Raw genomic sequence first — 13911 nt, forward strand, 5'->3', positions numbered from 1 at the left:
GGGGTGTACAGGACTCCAGGACAGGGGTTCGAAAGCAGATGGATTAGTTACGGAGACAGCAGGTTAGGGAGAGAAGGGAGGCAGCCAGAGCCAGAGAGAGCAACTCTGTTATCAATATTTATGTTCTTGTTTATACATCTGGGCAAGCCTATGAGCGAAGTAGGCATCACCATTGTTTCCTTTTCACAGCCTATTATCTAATTCCTCTCACTAAAATATCCCAGCTAGCTTCAATGTAGCACAGCAGGCTATCAGAAATGCAGTCAGTTAGACTGCAATGCTAGGGTCACGTGATCAGTTTAGAAGCATATATAGGCAGTGTTTGCCACAAAAAATAATGACTTTGCTTGGGACTTATTGTGGAGTCCGTATGCGAATACCCATTGCTACAGCTATTGAGTAAAGCTGTTCATGCGCCATTTGCTGGTGGAGCACCTGGGTAAAATCACTCTTTGTTCACCAATATGGTTAGATGGTCATAGTCCATTTTATTTCCGTGTACAGTGAGTTATATGCTTTCTTGCAAGAGGCGTGCTCAACCAAGATTGGTTACATATACAGGGCACAGGGTTACATGTGAGGCATGGATAGGGTAATATACCATAACAATCTGAGGGTCAGCCTCTGGGGCTGGCTAACTCTGCCCACATGCAGCTGGCACTCCACCCCCTGCAGCTGTATGTGGGGATGCTACCCTGTGCCTGGTATCTTAACTCCCAAGATGGACTCAAGGACAATTCCCAGCACGGGTTGCTCATGTTTATCATTTCATGTCCTGTTAGCAAGAAATTCTCCAACGTTTCCCTATCTTTCTTTTGAGCAACCTGGGCTTGATCTTCAACTTTACACAGGCTGTTCAACACAGGGGTAAATGATACAGCTACAAATCAATAGTGCTAAAATCAGAAAGAGAATAAACCTGTTAGAGCTTTCGCTAGTAGCATTAGTTTGGCAAGCTAACAACCCAAGCTTAGCTAACAATCCCAAAAGCTTTTTCTGCAAGCAACAGTAAGTCATTTGTTCAAAAGCCCAAAAGTCTAGATGAATATCGCAGTCACAGGAGAGTGCAGGCGTGCCACGTCTTCGTTGGCTCTGTGTGGCAGTCGATGTTGTAGGTTTGCAGATGTATCAGCTGTCCAGTATTCCTCCTCAGACTCCCATTGTTCTGGATTCACTCTATAGTCCTCAGAAATCTTGATGTTTTCATCACACTCCTTAGCTATGAGCTGCTCAGTAATTTTCCAGCTCAAACAGTTCCAAGGGCTCTGCTGCTCCAGGACAACCTGCAAAGAGATAAGGATGGAGGAAGGAGGCACTGGGGTGGAATGGGCCCTGCGAGCCACTCCGCAGGCGGAGTGGGGGGGAGAGGGGAGGGCTGGCATAATCAGCAGCAAATTTCGCCGCTTTTGCCTCTGCCGTCCAGCTCACCCAGCCCCCAGGCTTTTAGGCTGTTGTTTTCGGCTGTTGTTTCTTTCCTTCCCTCTCCCTCATATGTTTCCTGTCCTTTACTTCAGTATTAGATATACAGATTTACCAAATAAAACCTCCTGATGCCTTACTCTGAAAACTTCTAAACTGCTGTTTTCTCTCACACACTCAGACAAAAGGCAGAACATGAAGGAAAAAAAAGAAAAAAGGCAGGAGCTAAGCAATTTAACGAGGCTGTGTGAGCCATTGAAATGGTAATTGGACCCTGTAGCTTACTGTGCTAGCTGTAAATAAATAGCTTCATTTATATTCCCAGAGCCCGTTTGAGTTAGCTGGGTATTTCTAAAAAGTGGGGGGGGGCGGGATAGAAGCCAAACCACCACATCTTTTATTTGGCTTCCCCAACATGGGGCAAACTCATTTCAGTGACTGTTAATTAACTCTGGGAATCAAAATGAAGCTAGTAAAGCAGCTATTGTACTTGTTTGGAGCGTTACTCTGGTCTGGTTTTGTGTTTATGGCATTTAATTGGATAAAAGCTCAAATTGTTGCTTATTTTATTGATTTAGCTTATAAGAAAGCTAAAGCTAAAGTTTCAGATGTTTTTTGGGCCTGGGGTGATTTTATTCTTGGTTATGCTGGTTTTAATGTCACTGAAAATCTTACTAGCCACGTTACAGGGGCACTTATCAATAATATTACAAGCAATAAAAACACTGCTTTATCTACAGCTCTGATGCGGGTAATTCACCCCAGAACTGAGATGCCAGACGTTTGTCTAGGTGGTTGCTTATGTAAAACTGTGTTGCTTCTCTCCATTTTTAATCTATGTCTTATTGGTTTAATTTTCGTATTAATTTTGGCATTATGTGTGAAAAATTCGAATGCAGTACTTGCAAAAACTAAGAAAATGTCTGTGTCGAAAGTGTCTGTCTCAAAACCAAATTCAGTAACAGTTTCTCAGCAACTACTTTCCCCCCTGCCAGACTCTGCACCTCCTTCTCCAGATTCTGGGAAGTCTGCCAATGTTCCCGACGGGAATGAAAACAAACAACAATTGTCAGGCGTCCCAGGAGTACAGGCTCAAAATCAGAATGCTACTGATAACACCAGCTCAGACGGTTCGAATTCCCAGCCAGCAGACCAAAATTCTTTTAGATCTAAGGCAGACCAAGCTGCTAAGATTTCTCAAGTTGATACTAATTTAGATATCGACCTTGATTGGAAACACTGAGGTGAACTCTTTTTAGCTCGGTGGGCCCATGACTCATCTGGACATCAAGGCAGAGATGCAACATACCGATGGGCACACGATAGGTCAATTGACTTGTCCATGGACGCTATCACCCAAGTCATCCATGACTGTGACATCTGTGCTGCTATTAATCAGGCTAAGCAAATCAAGCCCTTATAGTATGGTGAAGCCTGGCAGATTGACTACATCACTTTACCTCAATCTCGTTCTGGCAAGCAGTATGTGCTGACGACGGTAGAGGCCAGCACTGGATGGTTGGAAACCTATCCAGTTCCACATGCTACTGCACGCAACACCATTCTTGGCTTGGAGAGACAAATCATGTGGAGACATGGAACTCCAGAGAGAATCGAGTCAGACAATGGTACTCATTTTGAGAACAATCTAGTGAAAAACTGGGCTACAGAGCACGGTATTGAATGGATCTATCATATACCCTACTATGCACCAGCTTCAGGGAAGATTGAACGCTACAACGGTTTGCTGATAACCACCCTCAAAGCCATGGGGGGTGGAACTCTGAAAAACTGGGACAAACATTTAGCAGAAGCTACCTGGTTGGTAAATAGTAGAGGTTCAGTAAACAGAGCGGGACCTGCACAATCAGATTTGGTCCAAACAGTAGACGGTGATAAATTTCCTGTTGTACGTGAAAAGAATCTGTTAGGGAAAACTGTTTGGGTATTTTCACCTTCGGGCGAAGGGAAACCTTTCCGAGGGGTGGTATCTGCTGAAGGTCCTGGTCATACCTACTGGGTAATGCAGGAGAATGGTGAAATCTAGTGTATTCCACAGAGAAATCTAACCTTAGCTGAGAGAGTTTAAATTCAGAGTGTATAATACAAGCTGTTAGGAGTTTTCTGTTCTAGGTACCATTGGCGTCCAACATGAAAGAATCTACGAGAGAATCTACAGTACGTGAGCACGAACCCAAATGTCACCTGGGAGTCCCTGTTCTGAACTTTTGAATCACCTACATCTGATTGAAGTGTGAACGGAACTTTTATATATTGTTTTATTGTAAATATTGGTCTAGATTAGATTGGATAATTCTCAGCGATACTCTGAGCGAAGTAGACAGGGGTGGATTGTGCTAGTTTGAAGCAGGCTAGAATGTTTTGGTGAGAGAAAGTAGATAATTGTCTATGAAAGGAAAACATGGTTGTGTGTCTTCTCTCACAGTCCCGCTGAGAACTATGGGAACAAGAAGTAAACATTAGATAACATTCTCCATTTTGTCTCTCACTCTGCTTTTGCCTTCAGACCAAGCCACATCTCCTTCACCTCACTGCCACTAACCTTGCTCCTTAACCTCTTGGCTGCACCTCTATTGTTTTCTCAGGATTGGGGTAAGGTTGAGAGGGGTACGGGGAGGTGCAGGGGTGGTTGAGAGCCCCTCCTCGGAACTCACATTTCTGGGAGGGGAGTTGTGCTTCTGTATTGTTTTTAACTTGTATATTTTTGTATATTTCTGTATATATTGTAAATAGCTGCTTGTATATTGTGCTAGCTGTAAATAAATAGCTTCATTTATATTCCCAGAGCCCATCTGAGTTAGCTGGGTATTTCTAAAAAGTGTGGGGGGGTGGGATAGAAGCCAAACCACCACACTTACAAATGCAAATTAGCCTAACACTCTGAAACAACTCAGGCTCAGGCAGACCCATAGATTTTTCCCACTGATTTTGTTCCCCAATGCACCCATCCCTGCCACTCCCTTCAGTCCCTGTAACACAACACCGAGAGAAGCAAGGCAAAAAGTCTGACAGACTCCGGGGGTGTCCGGTTTCTTCTGGCGTGGTTGCTCTGCCATCTCTTTTTTCTCTTTGCTTTTCATCCCTCTGTCTCTTCAGTAGTTTCTTCCTTTACTGCTTAAGAGTGAAAAATCTGTCCTGCATTGCATGCTGTCGCTGGTGGGGGGGCAGGGGGGGAGCTGCATTTCAGACGATAAAAGGACCCTTGCAATCGCAGTAAGAGGCGCTGCAGCACTCAGTAGATTCACCGCAGCACGCACAGCTGTAGTGCCGAGCCGCTTCATGGCAGTCCCGAAAACTTTTCCAAACTGAGGAAGGTTTCACGGCTTCTGCCGCCGAGCACCTATCAGCAGCCGCCATTACGGATGCCGGTCAGGGCAGTTCCCGGTCACGTGTGGCAGCCATTGTGCCTGTCAACGGGCTTTTTGTGTCCGCTAAGGCAATGATTTACGTCTCACCAGGCGGATTTGAGCGTTTGAGTGATTTTAATGGCTCTACAGGCAGCAGTAACTCAGTCCCAAGCACGTCTCCCACGTCTCTCCAGCGCTCTGGCTAGACCTGGTGCACAGAGTCCTCTAGCCTCCTATGCGCTTAGCTCACGGAGCTTATTCCTGTGTGATGGAATGTCTCTCTCAGAGAGTATGCACGTCAGCGGGGACAGTGCCGCATCTGTTTCCATAGTGGCCTTATCTATTTCACTCGGAGTGCCCAGCCGCGGCCCTGAGCATCCAGCTATTGCCCCCATTCCTCGGGCAATGACCTCTGGTCCGGTGTCATCGGCTGACATTACTGTTCAATACAAAAATGTCTGCAGAGTGGCCGGCACGTTTGCCAATCCCGGCTCTCTTGAATGCGGTCTTTCCCGCTGCTGGCCTGCCACGGTCTGACCCGCATGCCTGATTCACTAGTCCGTGTACAGTGAGTTATATGCTTTCTTGCAAGAGGCATGCTGAACTAAGATTGGTTACATATAGAGGGCACAGGGTTACATGTGAGGCATGGATAGGGTAATATACCATAACAATCTGAGGGTCAGTCTCTGGGGCTGGCTAACTCTGCCCACATGCAGCTGGCACTCCACCCCCTGCAGCTGCATGTGGGGGGTACTACCCTGTGCCTGGTATCTTAACTCCCAAGATGTACTCAAGGACAATTCCCAGCACGGGTTACTCACATTTATCATTTCATGTCATGTTAGCAAGAAATTCTCCAACATAGAGCCTATTGAGATATGAAACAACTAAGATTCCTTGATCTCAGAAATTATCAAAAAGTATACTAGACTAATGAAGTACCAAAATAAAAGAAAGTGGAAGTTAATCCAATCAAATGAAGCCCCCAGCTTATGTGCGTCTTCCTCCTAGAAACATAGCACTATTAGAATCATAGAATAGAATCGTATAATTGTAGAATCATAGAATCAACCACATTGGAATAGACCTCCAAGATCATCCAGTCCAACCTATCACCCAGCCCTATCCAGTCAACTAGACCATGGCACTAAGTGCCTCATCCAGTCTTTTCTTGAGCACCTCCAGGGACGGTGCCTCCACCACCCCCCTGGGCAGCCCATTCCAATGGCAAATCACTCTCTCTGTGAAGAACTTCCTCCTAACATCCAGCCTATACTTGCCCTGGCACAACTTGAGACTGTGTGCCCTTGTTCTGTTGCTGGTTGTCTGGGAGAAGAGACCAACACCACCCAGCTACAATCTCCCTTCAGGTAGTTGTAGACAGCAATGAGGTCACCCTTGAGACAACCTCTTCTCCAGGCTACATAACCCCAGATCCCTCAGCCTCTCCTCATAGGGTTTGTGTTCCAGGCCTTTCACCAGCTTTGCTGCCCTTCTCTGGATACATTCCAGCACTTTAACATCTCTCTTGAATTGAGGGGCCCAGAACCGGACACAGCACTCAAGGTGTGGCCTGACCAGTGTTGAGTACAGGAGAAGAATGACCTCCCTTGTCCTACTAGCCACGCTATTCCTGATACAGGCCAGGATGCCATTGGCTCTCTTGCCCACCTGGGCACACTGCTGGCTCATCTTCAGCCTACTATCCACCAGTATCCCCAGGTCCCTTCCTGGCTGCTCTCCAGCCACTCTGTCCCCAGCCTGTAGTGCTGCTTGGGATTGTTGTGGCCAAAGTGCAGAACCCTGCATTTGGCCTTGTTAAATCTCATCCCATTGCCCTCTGCCCACCCATCCAGCCTGTCCAGGTCCCTCTGCAGGGCTCTCCTACCTTCCAACAGATCATCACCTGCTCCCAGCTTGGTGTCATCTGCAAACTTACTGATGCTGGACTCAATCCCCATGTTGAGATCATCAATAAAGATGTTGAACAGGACTGGGCCCAGCACTGATCCTTGGGGAACACCACTAGTGACTGGCTGCCAACTGGATGTTGCACCATTCACCACCACTCTCTGGGCCCAGCCTTCCAGCCAGTTCTTGAACCATGTCAGACTGAATCTGTCCAAGCCACGAGCTGCCAGCTTGGCCAGGAGTTTGCTGTGGCAGACAGTGTCTAAGGCTTTGCTGAAGTCCAGGTAGACTGCATCTACAGCCTTCCCCACATTCACCAGGCAGGTAACCTGATCATAAAAGGAAATCAGGTTGGTGAGGCAGGACCTGCCCTTCCTAAACCCATGCTGGCTGGGCCTGATCCCTTGGCCATCCTGTAGGTGCTTTGTGATGGCACCCAAGATGACCTGTTCCATGACCTTGCCTGGCACTGAGGTCAGGCTCACAGGTCAGTAGTTTTCCAGCTCCTCCTTCCTGCCCTTCTTGTTGATGGGCATCACACTATTAGTCCTCCTTCATGGACATTTGTACTTGTAAAACCTGTCTTTTTCATTTTAGTGATTTTTTAAATTATTAAGATGAGGAAAGGGAAATATAGATAAGCTAGAAACCGTCTCCAATGAAAAGCACAGCATCAATACAAAAATGAGATGGAACTTAGGGCCATTTCACAGGGTTGAATACTGACGCGGAACGCAGTTTCGCGGCAGAGTTATGGGGAAAATACGCGAGGCGTTGACTATTTTATCAGTGATTTATTGCAAAGAATGCGAATTCCCTCTTCCCGAAACTACACCACCACTGTGAATTCTTTTTGATTGAGATCAAAGTAACATTTCCGAAAATGGCAAATTAAAGAGTCTATGATGTTTGAAGAGAGTTCTTTTGAGTCTCTGGTTTGAGTTAATAGTTCGTCAGCTACTCACAGTCTGTAGCTTGGTAGGAGTCTCTTTCTCCCGATGAGGGTCCAGGCATGCAGGCTTTAGCCTCTGCGACTCGGCGTCCGCCCGAGGCGAGACTAGATCGGCGAGCAGTTTGTTGTTGTTAAGTCCGGGAAAAAAAAAAACCAGAAAGGCTGGAAAACCCAGAAGGACAAGACGCAGACCCAGAAGGCTAGGGCAAGGGCGCAAGGGCCTCGATCCTGGCCTGTCCACCATTTTTATAATGCTCCAAAATAGGACTAGCCCACAATTCAGACCACTTTTACGTTGTTCACATACATTGGTAAAAACCAGTAAGCAATTTATATAATTGGATAATATTACACAAACAATATAAAGACCACTCCTCAGGCCAGCCCACCTGCAGGTGCTGGGCAGGCTCGAGATAGTCGTTTCTACTTAACCAAAACAATACCCTGTTGTCTGGAAAGCAAGGCCAAGTGGAAAGGAAAACATGGCCGGTGTTTACCTTTTCACTTACCCTAGGGAGAAATCTTCCCATGGGACTGAAAGATTGTTTTGGGTTTTCGATGCTTCTGGCTTGAATGTGAGGCACTAGAAACTACACAATATAGCAAAAAGCTTAGAGAGCCTTTTGCTACTCTCCATGACATACTCCACCCCCTGGCTCACATTAAGCCAAGAATCGGAAAAAGCAAAAATGAAATACAACTTACATCTAACTCTTAACATAACTAATACATAAGCATAACTCTAATCTAAACTAACTTAATACTTATGCCCACCCCCCTGAATAAACAAAACTTTATTGAACATTTACAAAGCAGGAAACCTGGTATATGCAAAAGCAGTTCAGAAGTCTGGGAGAATCCATCGTGCACTGATACGATGAGTCTTCCCATTTACATCAGTTGCTTCCCAAGCATACAACCCATTTGGTTTTGTCAGGGTCATAGGCACAACTCCAATTGAAGGTAAGTTTACCATTACTGGTTGTCCCACCTGTAATTTGTGTAATGACTGTTGAGAGTGCTGAGATTTATCTGGTGGATGACTAACATTTTCCACTGGATTGTCAGGACAAAATGCCCTTATTTTAGGACTACCATAATTACCCCATCTGTTGTTCACAATGAAAATTGCGTATGGTAAGCGTTTATCCCAATTACCTTTGGATACCATGGCATGTTTCTTAACCAGAGCATTTGTTCTCTCTACGATACCATTAGCTTGAGGATAATAGGGAGTATGAAACACCCATGTAATTCCCTCACCTTTAGCCCAGTCTTGTACAGAAGATGCTGTAAAGTGAGATCCATTATCACTTTGGATGTACTCTGGCATTGGCAAGACACTAAACCACTGCTTCAAGACCTCAATAGTTTGAGAGCTCCTGTGGCAGCACTAGTTGCTGTAGCCATGACTAATCCTGAAACCACTTCCACCCCCACCAGTATGTATTTCTTCCCGTGTGATGGCTTTAAAGGACTCACATAGTCAACTTGCCATGTACTCCATAACCTTTTGTCCTCTCTGATATGCTGTGCTGGAGCTAGATTGGGATGATTTTGTTTAAGCCTGATTCTGCACTGTGGACAAGATGAAATGAGTTCCTTACAGGTACTCATAGAAACTGGCCACCCTCTAGACCTACACTCGAAGTAAAGGTCTGCTTTTCCTGAATGACCTCTTTTAATATGAAGCCACTCAGCTAATCTCCACCATTCTCCTTTGTCCTCATCCACTATGTTGATCTTTGCCAGGAAATCAGCTTGATTATTCCAGGTGGTAGCTGGTGTTTGCTTTTTGGAATGCCCTTCTACCCAACCAACCTTGAGGGGTCTGGATCGGCCAATCTCTAATAGCCTTTTCCAGTCTTCGACTCTCCAGACTTCCGCACCTGATACCTTCCACTGATTCGCTTCCCACTGGCAAATCCACTCAGTGGCGCCTTTGAACGTGGAATAAGAATCAGTGTAAATAGTTGTTGCTCCCTTCTCGGCTGCTATTATAAGAGCACGCAACTCCCCTACCTGTGCACTGCCATCACCTTCTTCAGTGATGGTCTGGCCTGTAGCAATCTCCAAGGCAGCGGCTTTGTAGTGCCACTTCGCCCCCACCCTCCGAGAGGATGCATCTGTGAACCACACTCCCGATTTGTCGGAGTCTGCGGTCATCTCTAGGGCTACCTGAATAGGAGAAGGCTTATATGGCTGACCAAGCAGAGCTTTATCAGGATTTATGGGTTGCTGTAGTTTGGATACCTTTGTAGGTCCCTCTTTCAGCGGCATCAGCTGTGAAATTCCCTCTAAGTAGGCATACCACTTTCTAACAGTAGCCTTTTGGGCAATTCCTTCTGGTGGAGGAGATCCTTTAAGGATCGCTTTTAGCAGAGGAAATGGGCCTTGCACTACAACATCCTGCGTAGTACGAAGCTTTTCTGCTTCCTTAACAGCTCGAGTTAGGGAAAGAAGTCCCTTTTCCCAATCCGAGTACCGAATTTCGGTCTCTTTAAATGCTGTTGATGAAAACATGAGAGCTCTACTAGGACCATTGGGTCCTCTCTGGAAAATTCCACAGTATGAGGCATTCGCGGAAAAAACCCATTCAGCCCTCAGGGCATCTTTTGGGTGTAAGGGCCCCAACTTCTGATATGCCTTTAGTTCATCCTTGAGAAATCTCAGGCTATCAGAATGTTCTGGAGTCCAATCCCAATGCTTGTTCTTCTTAAGCAAATCATACAGAGGACGGGCAATTACTGAGAAACCTGGAATATGTTTCCTCCAGTAACCCAGAGTACCCAACAACTGTTGTAACTCCTTTCTATTTTGGGGTATTTGGCCCTTTTCAATACTCTGAAGAGTGTCGTCTGGCACAGACACTGCACCTGCTATCCACCATGATCCCAGGAATTTTACCTCTTGACTTGGACCTTGACACTTTTCCTTTGGAATTGTCAAACCCTGGCTAGTCAACAGCTCTCGGATATTCTCAGCCACTGCACCAACTTGCTCCTTGTCATTCCCTCCCACCAAGATATCATCAATGTAATGGTACATCTTAACATCCTGTCTTGGGTTCAAATGCAAGTTCCCAGAGACTCTTATAAATTTGGTAGACCCAATGACAATTTATAGAATTTATAGAGTTTATAGAGTGCCCTCCCCTCCTCCCCCTCCTTTCCCCAAAAGACAGGGAGAGAGATAAAAGGTAGGGACACCCCAATAAATCAATCTCACTCGATTTGGAAGTTAAAAAGGAAAAGTTTAACAATAACTTAGAAAAAGGGATTGGAGGTAGGGGAGTTTACAAAGGATAAGGAAGGGAAAACAGCAAAATACAAAACAGGGATGGATACAACCCGAGTAGTGTGATGGTGTCTCTGCCTCGTGGCTGGTATGCAGTATCAGTGTGTGTGTGTGTTCGTGAACGCAGGTAGGGAGAAAGAGGGCGAAAAGAGGAAGAGACAGGAGAACTCCTGTCTTTTATACCACAGGAAGTGGGGGGAGTGGGCTAACCATCACCTGGAGTGTGGCCCACCCCTGAGGAGGGGCCAAGACCCCTAGGGTCAGGTTCAGGGTCACTCCCCCAGGAGTGTTAACCCTATACATTCCACCCCTTGGTTAGACCACTTCCACCTTCCTAAGAACAGTCTTCTTCTCCAAAGATGGGAAAAAGTTGTCCATGGGTTAAGAGTTCTTAAAGTCCTTCTTGGTCCCCGGCTGTGTCTCAAGGCGATGTGCTCCTCTGGCCCGGTGCAGGCTGGTGAGGTGTGAGCAGGGCAGGAACGGAGGAAAAGTCAGTGAAACAGGAACAGTTCTTGTTGGAACTCAGGAAAGTCTTTTTCCTCTGTGAAGAAAAACATCAGGAACAGTCTCTCTTGGTGTCTGGCATCAGGGGAACAGGTGTGGATGAGATGGCTGTAGACATCCTCTGGAGGGAAATCAGGAACAGTCTCTCACTGCAGGGCATCAGTGACGAATCAGATGCAGGGTTCTGGTTGGACGCCGTGGTGTGATGCGATGCTGTAGGACTCTGGATAGCTGCTGCTGTCATGTAGGTTCTGTTGGACGCCGTGTAGTGGTGAGGGTATAACTACAAAAACAACTTGTAACCCCTTATGAACTATGATACAAGTATTGCACAACTATGATACAAGTATTGCACAACTATGATACAAGTATTGCACAACTATGATACAACTATTATACAACTATAATACAAGATAACCTGAAAGTATCTGGAACACATGGAATCAACTCTGAGATTTCAAAACCTTTTCAGCTAAAGAGAGGTTTCTCTGAGGGACACACTCGATAACACCAGTTTCCATCATCACCCAGTATGTGTGACCAGGACCCTCTGCAGATACCACCCCTTTGATAGGTTTTCCCCCACCAGAGGCAGGAGCAACCCACACAGTCTTTCCCAGTAGATTCCTTTCACAGACTACAGGAACTCCATCTCCCTCAACTGTGGGCAGTAGGGCAGACTGAGCAGGACCAGCTCTGTTAACTGATCCCCTGCTGTTCACCAGCCAAGTGGCTTCTGCAAGGTGCTTCTCCCAGTTTCTGAGAGTTCCACCTCCCATAGCCTTCAGGGTGGTTTTCAGCAGACCATTGTGTCGCTCAATCTTTCCTGCAGCCTGTGGGTAGTATGGGATGTGATAAACCCATTCTATCCCATGCTCTTTTGCCCAGTTGCTTACAAGGTGGTTCTTGAAATGGGTCCCATTGTCTGACTCTATTCTCTCTGGGGTACCGTGTCTCCACAGGATGTGGCTCTGCAGGCCCAGAATGGTGTTACGGGCAGTAGCATGAGGTACTGGGTAGGTTTCCAGCCACCCTGTGCTTCCCTCCACCATGGTTAACACATACTGCTTGCCACTACGAGACCGAGGCAGAGTGATGTAATCAATCTGCCAGGCCTCCCCATACCTGTACTTTGACCACCTTCCCCCGTACCACAAAGGCTTCATGCGCTTGGCTTGCTTTATGGTGGCACAGATGTCACATTCATGGATAACCTGAGTTATGGCCTCCATGGATATGTCCACGGACCTGTCTCGGGCCCATTGGTATGTGGCATCTCTTCCTTGGTGACCAGAAGAGTCATGTGCCCACCGAGCCAAGAACAGTTCACCTTTGTGCTTCCAGTCCAGGTCAATCTGGCAGATGTGGGCAGCCTGGTCAGCTTGTTGGTTATGCTGCTGCTCTTCAGTGGCTCTGCTCTTTGGGATGTGAGCACTGATGTGTCGGATTTTAACTGGTAGTTTGTCCAGGCGTGCAGAAATGTCTTGCCAGAGATCAGCAGCCCAAATAGGCTTCCCTTTTCTCTGCCAATCATTTCTCTTCCACTCCTTCAGCCACCCCCATAAGGCATTTGCTACCATCCATGAGTCAGTGTAGATGTATAGCATTGGCCACTGCTCTCGTTCTGCAATGTCCAGGGCCAGCTGGATGGCTTTCACCTCAGCATACTGGCTGGATTCGCCTTCTCCATCTCTTGCCTCTGCAACCCTGCGTGTGGGGTTCCAGACGGCAGCCTTCCATCTTCGCTTGCTGCCTACCAGGCGGCAGGATCCATCTGTGAAGAGAGCATATGCCTTTTCCTCCTCAGGGAGGTCACTGTATGGAGGGGCTTCCTCGGCACGGGTCACTGCCTTCTCTTCTGCTGGCTTTCCAAAGTCAGTGCCCTCTGGCCAGTTGGTGATGACCTCCACAATGCCTGGACGCTCGAGAGTCCCCATCCTAGCCCTCTGAGTTATCAGAGCCATCCACTTACTCCAAGTGGCATCTGTGGCATGGTGCGGAGTCGAACCCTTCCCTTTAAACATCCAAGTCAGGACTGGAAGCCTTGGAGCTAAAAGGAGTGGTGACTCCGTCCCAATCACCTCAGAGGCAGCTCTGACTCCCTCATAGGCAGCTAGGATTTCTTTCTCTGTGGGGGTATACTTGGTCTCTGAGCCTTTGTACGCCTTGCTCCAGAACCCGAGTGGGCGGCCTCTTGTCTCATCAGGAGCTTTCTGCCATAGGCTCCAGCTAGGACCATTCTCACCGGCTGCTGTGTAGAGAATGTTCTTAATCTCTGGGCCGGTTCGAACTGGTCCCAAGGCCATGGCATGGACCACCTCTCGTTTGATCTGGTCAAATGCCACTTGCTTCTCAGGTCCCCACTCAAAGTTATTCCTCTTTCTTGTAACGTCAAAAAGGGGTTTCACAATTTGACTGTACCCGGGAATGTGCATCTTCCAAAAGCCCACAAACCCC

The sequence above is a fragment of the Pogoniulus pusillus genome (genome assembly GCF_015220805.1).
Source record: "Pogoniulus pusillus isolate bPogPus1 chromosome W unlocalized genomic scaffold, bPogPus1.pri SUPER_W_unloc_1, whole genome shotgun sequence".
Classification (NCBI taxonomy): Eukaryota; Metazoa; Chordata; class Aves; order Piciformes; family Lybiidae; genus Pogoniulus; species Pogoniulus pusillus.